The sequence below is a fragment of the Hyla sarda genome, chromosome 2, assembly GCF_029499605.1.
Source record: "Hyla sarda isolate aHylSar1 chromosome 2, aHylSar1.hap1, whole genome shotgun sequence".
In the NCBI taxonomy this organism is placed as follows: domain Eukaryota; kingdom Metazoa; phylum Chordata; class Amphibia; order Anura; family Hylidae; genus Hyla; species Hyla sarda.
Window position 1 is genome coordinate 33,759,912 of NC_079190.1, and position 12,594 is coordinate 33,772,505.

Sequence of the window (12,594 nt, forward strand, 5' to 3'; positions counted from 1 at the left end):
ACCTTGTAGCTAATGTTAGCTAAACGGGTTCTGCCAAGAGGTTTTTTCCACACATGCACTTGGCAGGTTTAACATAGAGCAAGATATTAGGAAGAGAAATCCAGTGGTCAAATGAGCACAGAAATGTTTTTGTGGTCCACCAAATAAGGTATCTTGATCAGCACCCGCAAGAATAAGTGGTCTTTTCCCCTAGTAAATACATTTACAGGATTCTAATTAACAGTAAATGATGCTAAGTGGATCCATACTTCAGAATCTGACTTCAGAAGGGTAAAGAATATACTGTATGCCTAAAGGGATTTTCCACCTAGGACCCTTATGGCATATCATCTCGGTATGCCTTGAACATCTCACCAGACAATAGAGTACCTCCTTGGCCAGAAATGTAACTAGTATAATACTGTCAGCTATGCATGTGAAAATAACTATAACTATAATACTGCCTCCTATGTATAAGATTAAAACTACTATAATGCTGCCCCCTATATACAAAAATATAACTACTATAATACTGCCCCTATATACAAAAATATAACTACTATAATACTGCTCCTATATACAAGAATATAACAACTATAATACTGCTCCTATATACAAGAATATAACTACTATAATACTGCTCCTATGTATAAGATTAAAACTACGATAATGCTGCCCCCTATATACAAAAAAATAACTACTATAATACTGCTCCTATATACAAGAATATAACAACTATAATACTGCTCCTATATACAAGAATATAACTACTATAATACTGCTCCTATATACAAGAATATAACTACTATAATACTGCTCCTATGTATAAGATTAAAACTACTATAATGCTGCCCCCTATATACAAAAATATAACTACTATAATACTGCTCCTATATACAAGAATATAACTACTATAATACTGCTCCTATGTATAAGATTAAAACTACTATAATGCTGCCCCCTATATACAAAAATATAACTACTATAATACTGCTCCTATATACAAGAATATAACAACTATAATACTGCTCCTATATACAAGAATATAACTACTATAATACTGCTCCTATATACAAGAATATAACAACTATAATACTACTCCTATATGCAAGAATATAACTACTATAATACTGCTCCTATATACAAGAATATAACTCCTATAATACTGCTCCTATATACAAGAATATAACTACTATAATACTGCTCCTGTACACAAGAATATAACTACTATAATACTGCTCCTATATACAAGAATATGACTACTATAATACTGCTCCTATGTATAAGATTAAAACTACTATAATGCTGCCCCCAATATACAAAAATATAACTACTATAATACTGCTCCTATATACAAGAATATAACAACTATAATACTACTCCTATATGCAAGAATATAACTACTATATACTGCTCCTATATACAAGAATATAACTACTATAATACTGCTCCTATATACAAGAATATAACTACTATATACTGCTCCTATATACAAGAATATAACTACTATAATACTGCTCCTATATACAAGAATATAACTACTATAATACTGCTCCTATATACAAGAATATAACTACAATAATACTGCTCCTATATACAAGAATATACCTACTATAATACTGCTCCTATATACAAGAATATAGCTACTATAATACTGCCTCCTATATACAAGAATATACCTACTATAATACTGCTCCTATATACAAGAATATAGCTACTATAATACTGCCTCCTATATACAAGAATATAACTACTATAATACTGCTCCTATATACAAGAATATAACTACTATAATACTGCTCTTATATACAAGAATATACCTACTATAATACTGCTCCTATATACAAGAATATAGCTACTATACTGCCTTCTATATACAAGAATGTAACTACTATAATACTGTCTCCTATATACAAGAATATAGCTACTATACTGCCTTCTATATACAAGAATGTAACTACTATAATACTGCTCCTATGTACTAGAATATAACTACAGAGCAGGAGAGGTTTTCTATGGGGATTTGTTCCTACTCTGGACAGTTCCTGACATGGACAGAGGTGGCAGCAGAGAGCACTGTGGTCATACAGAAATGAACAGCACAACTTCCTCTGAAGCATACAGCAGCTGATAAGTACTGGAAGGATTACAATTTTTAAATAGAAGTAATTTACAAATCTGTGTAACTTTTTGGCACCAGTTGAGTTTTAAAACATTGCAAGAATCAATAGATGAATGGAGCCAGAGAGAAGAGGATGGTCAATGATAAATTGTGGTTTGGAGATAGATTACTGTGCACGCTGAGTGTAGTTGTGTTCCCAGGAAATGTGTGGGGTGAGGACGAATTCTGCCTGTCCTCTTAAAATGTCCTATGAATTGACTCAGCTGGTTTTAATAACAAAAATTTTTACAAAGAAAAAAAAAAGTGTGGGAATCTCTTGCTCTGTATACATTATAAATGTACCAGGAAGATTTAGTGCCAGGCATTGAGGCTCGAAATGCACGGTTCTGGGGAGGGAGGGGGCTGGATGTGTTTATTTTAACTTGCATCTGTTGTAATCCCCAAGCTGAGAATGTAGCATTAAATGTCAGGACTCGCTGCGGCCATTGATCATATTATATGGTAGAAGATTAACCAAGAACAAGCTACCAGAAATCAACTTTAAGTGGAGCTGTCACCTCAACAGAGGAGGAAGACATCACGTGGACTAGAAAAAATGAGATCATCTTGGTTCTGTTGTGTTTGTGGTGGGTTTTGTTTTATCCCTTCCTGTACTAGACTATAGTATAAGGAAGACCAAGAGGCCTAGCTGAGAGGGGGCCCATACACCATGCTTGGTCACACTACTTCTGGTCCCATGTGCCAATGCCGGCCTCTTCTATGTGAGGGATCCAGGAGAGTTGTGCCCTGGTCCATCATGGGTCAGGAGATCAGGGTAAAATAAAATTAACAAAGCTGACAGTAAAGCCTACGGAATCCCTCAGTTCTCCCAGGGGCAGTGGAGTAGTCACATGACCTGGATCACATAGTCAATTCCCCATCTGCGAACTGCCCTCCGTAGACAAGACCAGGTATCTAAAGTGATTTTTGCACAAAAGGCTACAGAGATTTTAAGGCTCAAAGATCAGTGACTAATGTGAAGGCCGGGCCTGACTGCATACAGCGTCTACAACAATGCTCCTTGCATTGGGACTCAATGGCTCACTTAAAACGCTGGCCTGAAACACGTGCCTAACTTATAACTTCATGCTGCCCAAACCATGAGTCATCGTGACAGTCCCCAAAAGCTTCTTCTTGCCCCACCTGTCTTGACTAGTAGATCTCTTCATGTTTGGGTCTAAGGAGAGATATATTAGTTGAGGCCAGATGGGTGGACAGAAGGCACCATGGACCACCGCAATGACTCATGGTTCAGTGGTTCAGGCAGTATGAAAGTGATGACAGGTTCCCTAAATAGACCTTTCATAAGGTCCCAGATTTGGTCCTAGCTACTGTTCTGCATGGTTGGCCGAGCCTGGACAGATTTCCAAGTGTCTACTTTATGTAAAAGTCAACATGGTGCCGGTCACAGATATGATGGGATGCAGTTTCAAGTTAGGGCGTAGTTACAGTCATTTTATTGAGCAGCACCTTATGATAATAGGGTCTAGCAAAGAAAAATTCAGATTTATAAAAATCTGAATAATCCTGACTTGCATAAAGTGATTATGGGTAATTGTCACCATTTACCATTACCTGACATTATTACCATCATGCTACATGAACATTTATGCCTCCGTCTTCCAGTCTTTGGCTTTTATGGTCCTCAATATATGGCTCTTTTAAAAGTATCAGAAATAAAATAGGTTTCCTCCACAGGAAATGGTCTATGAGACAAAGGGAAGTTGTCTTCCTGTTTTTATCCAATGAGCGGGATCACGCGGTTTACACAGTGCTGGCTTCAATGGATGCCGGATAGTATTTTCCATATAGTTCTCCGCTCTGGCTTCCAATAATGAATCCCCATCCCAATCCCCAGATACAACATAGAAACCCTTTCTATTAACCCGGAAGTATATTATGGTCACCAGGCCCTGAAATCTTTCAAAAATACACATGGAGTAGTCCCTGTATTTGCCATTACACAAACCTTACACATCATGTAAAATGGAATCAGATGGATTTCTGATTGCCTGACTGACCATACTTTTGGCCAAAATCAACTTTACCCCATTCAAGTGAATGGGACTGAGCAGCAGTGGCACTGTTGATCCTATGAACAGCAGGCACTGTTACTGGTAGAAAACTGAAATGTTGATTTTACATCTTATATAAACACTAAAAGAGAACATGTGGCCAACCCATAAAAATTTGACTGCATTGTCATTAAGTAGCTTAGAATGCCCTGATCCCGCACCTTTTTACAGTGTCTTGATGCGCCCTCCTGTTCCTGGGATATGAGGGTTTATCGGTTTGTCTGACAATTCAGGGAATCAGTCAGATGGGCGTGAACCTAATTTTAATAATGGGAGTGCTTACCATGTGATGGGTGTGGTTATACAGTCAAGTATTTGGTATACACACTCCTATTTTCATCCCCCTGGCTGTATAATCCTGCCCATTCGCTGATAGCCACTCCCATTTATTAAAATTAAGTTCCCGCCCATCTGACTAATTCCCTGAATTGTCAAACAAACTATAAACCCTCATATCTCAGGAATGAAAAGTTGTATTAATCATAAATAAATAAAAAAAGGTGTGTGAGATCAGGGTATCCTAAGCTATTTAATTAAAGAAAAATCTCATTTTGGGGGGGTTGGCCAAATACAGAGCTATAAATTAAAAGGATAACATTTAGTCTGGTTTTATTATTTATTATTATGAATTATTTTGGATGGATATTCTTTTTAAAACTAGCCCCAAACATTAGATTTTATCTGATGATTTTATTGTAATTTAATTTTTAATGCTGGAATTGGACAAGTGGTTTTGGTAGCTGCTTTTCCCTAAACCTCCATAAAAGAATAACATTTAGTTTTGGAGTGTTAGACCAACACAATAAAGGGCTTATCCAGAAATAGAAAAGCAGAAATAGTTTCTTCCAAAAACAGCACCACATATGGTCCTTGGGTTGCGTGTGGTATTACAATCTGGCTCCATTTACTTCTATGGAATGGAGCTGCAATACCACATGAGGACAGGTGTGGTGCTGGTCGAACTATCATCAGGCTTTAGTTCCGGACAATACATGGCAACATATAGGCTGATAGATGGGGGTCTCCTGTTCAGGATCCTCATTTCTTGGCCGGAGTGGAGTGGCTATATTGTAAAGAATGTCTCCCACTCTGGAGGACAGGTCCTGTCCCACAGTACACAGCCTACCCAGTGGTTTTAATAGACATTGTGTAATACTTTCTTCTTCCTGTGGGGATGCTGCAGGGAAACGGAACACTTACTGTCCGTTTTATTTTTTTGCTTCTTGGCCGGAGTAAAGAATGGCTATAAAGAGTGTTTCCCACTTTGGAGGACCGGTCATGTCCCACAGTACACAGCCCAGTGGTTTTAATGGACAATGTGTAATACTTTTTTTTCCCTGTGGGGGTGCTACAGAAAAACTGAACACTTACTGTCCAGGTTTCCTCATTTCTTCTTCATCGTGGAGAGTGGCTACAAAGATTGTCTCCCACTCAGGAGGACCAGTCCTGATCCACAGTACACTGTCAACTCAGTGGTTTGAGTGGACAATGTGTAATACTTTCTTCTTCCTGTGGGGGTTGGGGCAGGACACTTACCTTACTGTCAGGTTTTCCCACAGATTACAACTGATATCTTAGCTTACAGAAGTGGAACCCTTCTAACACAACCTGAGCAATGCTGCATACGTGGTTGCAATCTATGGCTATGCATCTAGAGTGTCTCTTTAACTCAGTGGTCTCAAACTATGGCCCTCCAGATGTTGCAAAACTTTAACTCCCAACATGCCCGGACAGCCTTCGGCTGTCCGGGCATGCTGGGAGTTGAACTTTTGCAACATCCGGAGGGCCACAGTTTATGACCACTGCTTAAACTGAAGCAAAGATCGATACCTATTAAATGTAAACCACAGCTCATAAAGCAACATATCCCGAAACCCTATAGCCCCCTCACATCTACTAGTTAATCTTCCTGTGAACACACTGATATTTACTCATCCCTTGAGAAGGACGTCTTGTCACTACTCCAAGGAGTACCAAGTTCTAGGTTTAATGTTTCTCATTAGTCATCTCACAGAAGTAAATGGCATGGTACAAGGGGGGAAGGGGGGTGTGGTGGCCCAGTACGGGAGATGTTGCCCCGTACCCTTGCTGCCCTGTCAGGCAGCCTCCTTCTGTGTCCCCTGGGCTCCCTTGCACCTGTTTTCCCCCTGCACATATGTTCTGCAGTGTATTGTATTATAAAATGTGTTGTATCTTTAAGGGTTATGTCATGTGATTGTTACCCAGGAGGTACCACTGACCAGGTGATCCCAAGAGTGACCTATGGGCTCCCTGCTAGTCTCCCCATATAAGCCCTGGGTGGAGCTTCTCTCTCTTGCTCCCTGCTAGTCTCCCCCATATAAGCCCTGGGTGGAGCTTCTCTCTCTTGCTCCCTGCTAGTCTCCCCATATAAGCCCTGGGTGGAGCTTCTCTCTCTTGCTCCCTGCTAGTCTCCCCATATAAGCCTTGGGTGGAGCTTCTCTCTCTTGCTCCCTGCTAGTCTCCCCATATAAGCCCTGGGTGGAGCTTCTCTCTCTTGCTCCCTGCTAGTCTCCCCCATATAAGCCCTGGGTGGAGCTTCTCTCTCTTGCTCCCTGCTAGTCTCCCCATATAAGCCCTGGGTGGAGCTTCTCTCTCTTGCTCCCTGCTAGTCTCCCCATATAAGCCCTGGGTGGAGCTTCTCTCTCTTGCTCCCTGCTAGTCTCCCCATATAAGCCCTGGGTGGAGCTTCTCTCTCTTGCTCCCTGCTTGTCTCCCCATATAAGCCCTGGGTGGAGCTTCTCTCTCTTGCTCCCTGCTAGTCTCCCCATATAAGCCCTGGGTGGAGCTTCTCTCTCTTGCTCCCTGCTAGTCTCCCCATATAAGCCTTGGGTGGAGCTTCTCTCTCTTGCTCCCTGCTAGTCTCCCCATATAAGCCCTGGGTGGAGCTTCTCTCTCTTGCTCCCTGCTAGTCTCCCCCATATAAGCCCTGGGTGGAGCTTCTCTCTCTTGCTCCCTGCTAGTCTCCCCCATATAAGCCCTGGGTGGAGCTTCTCTCTCTTGCTCCCTGCTAGTCTCCCCCATATAAGCCCTGGGTGGAGCTTCTCTCTCTTGCTCCCTGCTAGTCTCCCCATATAAGCCCTGGGTGGAGCTTCTCTCTCTTGCTCCCTGCTAGTCTCCCCATATAAGCCCTGGGTGGAGCTTCTCTCTCTTGCTCCCTGCTAGTCTCCCCATATAAGCCCTGGGTGGAGCTTCTCTCTCTTGCTCCCTGCTAGTCTCCCCATATAAGCCCTGGGTGGAGCTTCTCTCTCTTGCTCCCTGCTAGTCTCCCCCATATAAGCCCTGGGTGGAGCTTCTCTCTCTTGCTTCCTGCTAGTCTCCCCTATATAAGCCCTGGGTGGAGCTTCTCTCTCTTGCTCCCTGCTAGTCTCCCAATATAAGCCCTGGGTGGAGCTTCTCTCTCTTGCTCCCTGCTAGTCTCCCCATATAAGCCCTGGGTGGAGCTTCTCTCTCTTGCTCCCTGCTAGTCTCCCCCATATAAGCCCTGGGTGGAGCTTCTCTCTCTTGCTCCCTGCTAGTCTCCCCCATATAAGCCCTGGGTGGAGCTTCTCTCTCTTTGATCTATGCTCTTCTGCTGAGGTCCAGTGCAGTCTTGTTTAGTGTGTGTGTCCAGAGTGTTGGAGACCTCAAAGTCAAGTCCTGCCGCCGCCATCAAGTCAAGTAATCTAAAGTCACAGCTTTATGAGTCAAGTCAAGTCAGTCCCTGTCATCTGTCAAGTCAGCGTGGTCTACATTCAATTGTCCAGTCCTACTACAAGTCCCAGCAAGCCCTTAAGGTCTCTGCATCACTGGTCACCTCCCTGGGTCCTGGCTGAACTGTATAGACTTTACCAACTGTCTACCCTTAGTAAAGCTACCGCTGTCCGTAACTTGGTGTCGGAGTCCTTATTGCCCCCGTGCCTAGCCCAGGATCCAGCGGTATACCTTCGGGTAGATATAGGCTAAACCATGCCCTGGCGTCACGAATACAAAGGGTTAATGCCATCTGCCCCAAGGGTAACAACATCTGCCCTCATCACACCCCGCTACCACAGGGGGATATGTCCAATTTTGGTACAAAAAAGGAAGAAAAAAAAAAAAAGAACCAGGAATATGGGAATGTTCAGCTAACACTTGCCACATCAGCAATCTTGTCACTGCTTTAAAAACTTTCAACCACAATTCAAAGAAAAGCGAAAATCATTAGTCATTTTTAATACTTTTTTTTATTTTTTTATTAACATGTGCTGATAATATAGAGGATATGATGGCCAACAACCTGGATTTATGAAAATAAATCAAGACCCGAGCTGGAAGGGTTTCAGAGGGTTTCTTACGTCCAGCTGCTGAGTATATGCGGCGTGCTGGGAATATCCTCATGTTGCCCCAGTAAAGATCTTACGTATGGTACGCACTCATGGGGAGATTTATCAAAACCTGTCTAGCGGAAAAGCTGTTGAGTTAACCATAGCAACCAATCAGATCACTTCTTTCGTTTCTAAAAAAGCCTCAGAAAAATGAAAGAAGTGAACTGATTGGTTGCTATGGCACCTGTAGACAGGTTTTGATAAATCTCCCCGTCAGTCTATGCATTCATTGCCTCTTTTCTAAAAGGTTTGTAGGTAGTAGAGATTTAAAGTGAACCTTTAAAAAAAAAAAAACCTTCTGACATGTGACATGTTTATTTTCAGTCATGGTGCTGAGACCCCCCACCGATCAAAAGAATGAGCGGGCATAGGCATGCGGTAGCGCACTTTACTCCCCTTCTCTTAGCCAACTTTGTCTTGCTGCCCCACAGACTGATAATGGAGTAAAGCGCATTACCACATGCTTATCCCAGCTTGTTCTTTTGATCGGTGAGGGTCTCATCGCTGAGACCCCAACCGATCAAAACGTTTGACATGTCTCTGTGACACGACAAAAGTTTATGTTAAACGACAGGGAATCTTAAGATTAGCGCTAAGTGGCAGATGTCAAGGAAGTGGCTGTCCGAGATAGTGGTCATCTTGCAAAATATGGGGAATGACGGAGACAGGTAACACTGCTCATGGCACCCAACTATACTAACTAGAGATGAGCGAACTTACAGTAAATTCGATTCGTCACAAATTTCTCGGCTCGGCAGTTGATGTGTTATCCTGCATAAATTAGTTCAGCTTTCAGGTGCTCCCGTGGGCTGGAAAAGGTGGATACAGTCCTAGGAGTCTCTTTCCTAGGACTGTATCCACCTTTTCCAGCCCACCGGAGCACCGGAAAGCTGAACTAATTTATGCAGGATAAGTTATCAACTGCCGAGCCGAAAAGTTTGTTACTGTAAGTTCGCTCATCTCTAATACTAACGTGTAGCAACGTTTTTAGGCACAGGGACTTATGTAGTTACTTATTAGTCTTTTTGAGATACAGGAGTAGGTTATCAATGCAGGGAGATGCAGGGAATGACACCGCCCACTGGACTCCTCAGTACAGAAAGAACATGGGGGAGATTTATCAAAACTTGTTCTGAGAAAAAGTTGCTGAGTTGCCCATAGCAACCAATCAGATCGCTTCTTTCGTTTTTAGAGGCCTTTTCAAAAATGGAAAAAGCCATCTGATTGGTTGCTATGGGCAACTCAGCAACTTTTCCTCTGGACAAGTTTTGATAAATCTCCCCCTATGGATTTCAATTAATAAGTTACAAGTTATATTTAATCTTTTCTAATAAAAAATTATATATATATATTTAAAGTTGTGCTTGGAGTAGGTTAAACACCATTTTCAGGGCCCATTTAGGGTACGTTCACACGAGCAGATTTACAGCATATTTAACGCTGCGGATCCGCTGGTGAAGGCCCGTTCTATGCTGTCTTTACATGTGCCTGCTCATAGCGGCAATACGCCGCGACGGACTAGACACACTGCAGCAATGTGCGCGGCGTACTAGCACATCGCGGCTGCTCTCCCTGCTCTGAGCTAGGCAGCGAGCTCCCGCGATGTGCGAGTATACTGTGACTCGCACATCGCTGCAGTTTGTCTGCTCATCGCGGCGTATTGCCGCTACGAGTAGGCACATGTAAAGACAGCATAGAGCGGGCCTTTACCAGCGGATCCGCAGCGTAAAATCCGCTGTAAATCCACTCGTGTGAACATACCCTCACACAGCATTATTTGCTCACTTCATTTCCTCTCATTCTCTATGAAGAAAACATGGCACACAGGTCATTTAGAGCAGATTCTAAGCTGAATTTCCATGTAGAAATTCTGCTTGTCAAACATACAGGGGCCCTGCATGTCAAAAATACAACACATTCAAAAAGTCTTCAAACCCTTTCACTAGTTTTTTTTACATTTTGTTATGTTGCGGCCTTGTGCTAAAATTAGAAAACAATCTAGTTTTTGCCCATCATTCTGACCTCAATACCGCATAATGCGGGAGATTTATCAAAACCTGTGCAAAGGAAAAGTTGCCCTGTTGCCCATAGCAACCAATCAGATGGCTTCTTTCATTTTGCAGAGGCCTTGTTAAAAATGAAAGAAGTGAGGTGATTGGTTGCTATGGGCAACGGGGCAATTTTTCTCCTGGACAGGTTTTGATAAATCTCCCTCAATGAAATGTGAAAACTTCTAAACATGCAAGATCAACCATTGATTTACTAGATTCTAGGGAAAGAGACTACATCAATATACATCAAGGACTAAGTACCTAACAATGGTGGTACTAAACCTCTGGATGCCAGGAGTTGAGCAGCAAAACTACCGAAAACCAAGGAGTAGGACATAACCATTGGCTATCAAAGCCTGGGAAAGTAAAGTCTTGGAAATGGTGGTCGGGCTCAAAAAAAACTAATACATACCAGGGACAATTAGGAAGATTTATCAAAACCTGTGAAGAGGAATAATGATTCAGTTGCCCATAGCAACCAATCAGATCGCTTCTTTTTTTTTCCAGAGGCCCTTGTAAAAATGAAAGAAGCAATCTGATTGGTTTCTATGGGCAAATGCACCGCTTTTTTTCTACAAAGGATTTGATAAATTGAATCCTGATACAACAAGTAACCTTAAAGCGGTTATCCAACATAAGGTGACTTTAAAGGGGTACTCCAGCGCTAAGACATCTTAGTGGATAAGATGCCTGATCTTTCACGCAGCACCCTGTTACCATCAGCCCCCGGAGCATGTTCGCTCCGGGTCTGATGACTGGCGATCACGGGGCCGGAGTATTGTGACGTCAAGGCTCTGCCCCGTGTGATGTCACGCTCCGCCCCCTCAATGCAAGCATATGGGAGGGGGCGTGACTGCCGATCACGGGGCCTGAGTATTGTGACGTCTCGGCTCCGCCCCCGTGATCGGCAGTCATCAGACCCGGAGCGAACATGCTCCGGGTGCTGATGGTAACGGGGTGCTGCGTGAAAGATCTAGGGGGTCCCCAGTGGCGGGACCCCCGCGATCAGGCATCTTATCCCCTATCCTTTGTATAGGGGATAAGATGTCTTATCGCCGGAGTACCCCTTTAATCACTGAATATCATACACTAATGGACATATTTACCAAAGATCTGTGCTTGTGTTGGTGCTAAAAGGCCGTGTCCTGTGTCCCCCATCCCACTGCTGGCTTACTTTTGGGAACTGGCTACTTCCTGTTTCTGTGGCCTCCCTCAGACCACAATCCCCAGGATCCTTTGTTTCAAGGAGGGAGGTGACTTATTTCCCTCCCAACCATTGCAGCACAGCCACACTCCCTTTGATCACGTGACTTACCTGACAAAGCCTGACACACAAGCTGTGGATCTGTGTGATGATGAATGCACTCACATGTGCGCCAATAACGTCATCAGGGGGCTGGTATTCACACACAACAGACTAAGCAGCCAAGCCTCCTTTCAGCACCTGACTTCTGATGTATTGTCTCGGGCCTTACAGCAAGCTGGGAAAGGTACGAGACAACACTCATTTTGTAGGCTGTAAAAAATTGACTTTAGGGAAAAGTAAGACAAAGAAATTCGATACCAGCCACCAAACACAGGTAAGTGACGTATATTAGTAACTAGACTAACTATGCTGCCTCTGTCTTACATTCAAAAAACAAAAAAATCCTTGAATACCCCTTTAAGAAATCTTCTCCTTGGGGAGTCGATGTCTCCTTTAACTAGCCCCAAGCTGACATAAATAGCAGAAAACAAGAAGTGTATACAATCGATAAACCTCAAGATGTTTTACCAACCATGCCATTCCGATACGGGCCCCCGAGTGGTCCTCCAAGTGTTTAGTGCCAGGCTCCGTTATAGATTTCCTATATGAAGACTTCTGGTGTGCTGCTCCCCGGTGTGTCTCCACCTCACACAGATCCTCTATACATAGTATACATAGACTGGACACACTGGCTCCGTGTAAAATGCCTCATCTGTAT

At 42.9% G+C, this 12,594-nt stretch overlaps 1 protein-coding gene across 2 annotated transcripts in view; it reads right to left on the bottom strand.

Moving 5' to 3' along the window:
- MAML2 (mastermind like transcriptional coactivator 2) overlaps positions 1–12,594 on the bottom strand; it is a 199,164-nt gene that overhangs the window by 116,951 nt on the left and 69,619 nt on the right. Inside the window, exon 1 of one of the 2 annotated variants that reach the window (XM_056561522.1) lies at positions 10,892–11,011. The exons of the other annotated variant lie outside the window; for it this stretch is intronic. The gene's annotated coding sequence lies outside the window, so the exon portion shown is untranslated. Of the gene's footprint in view, positions 1–10,891; positions 11,012–12,594 lie in introns of those variants that run through there. 2 annotated transcript variants of the gene reach the window in all.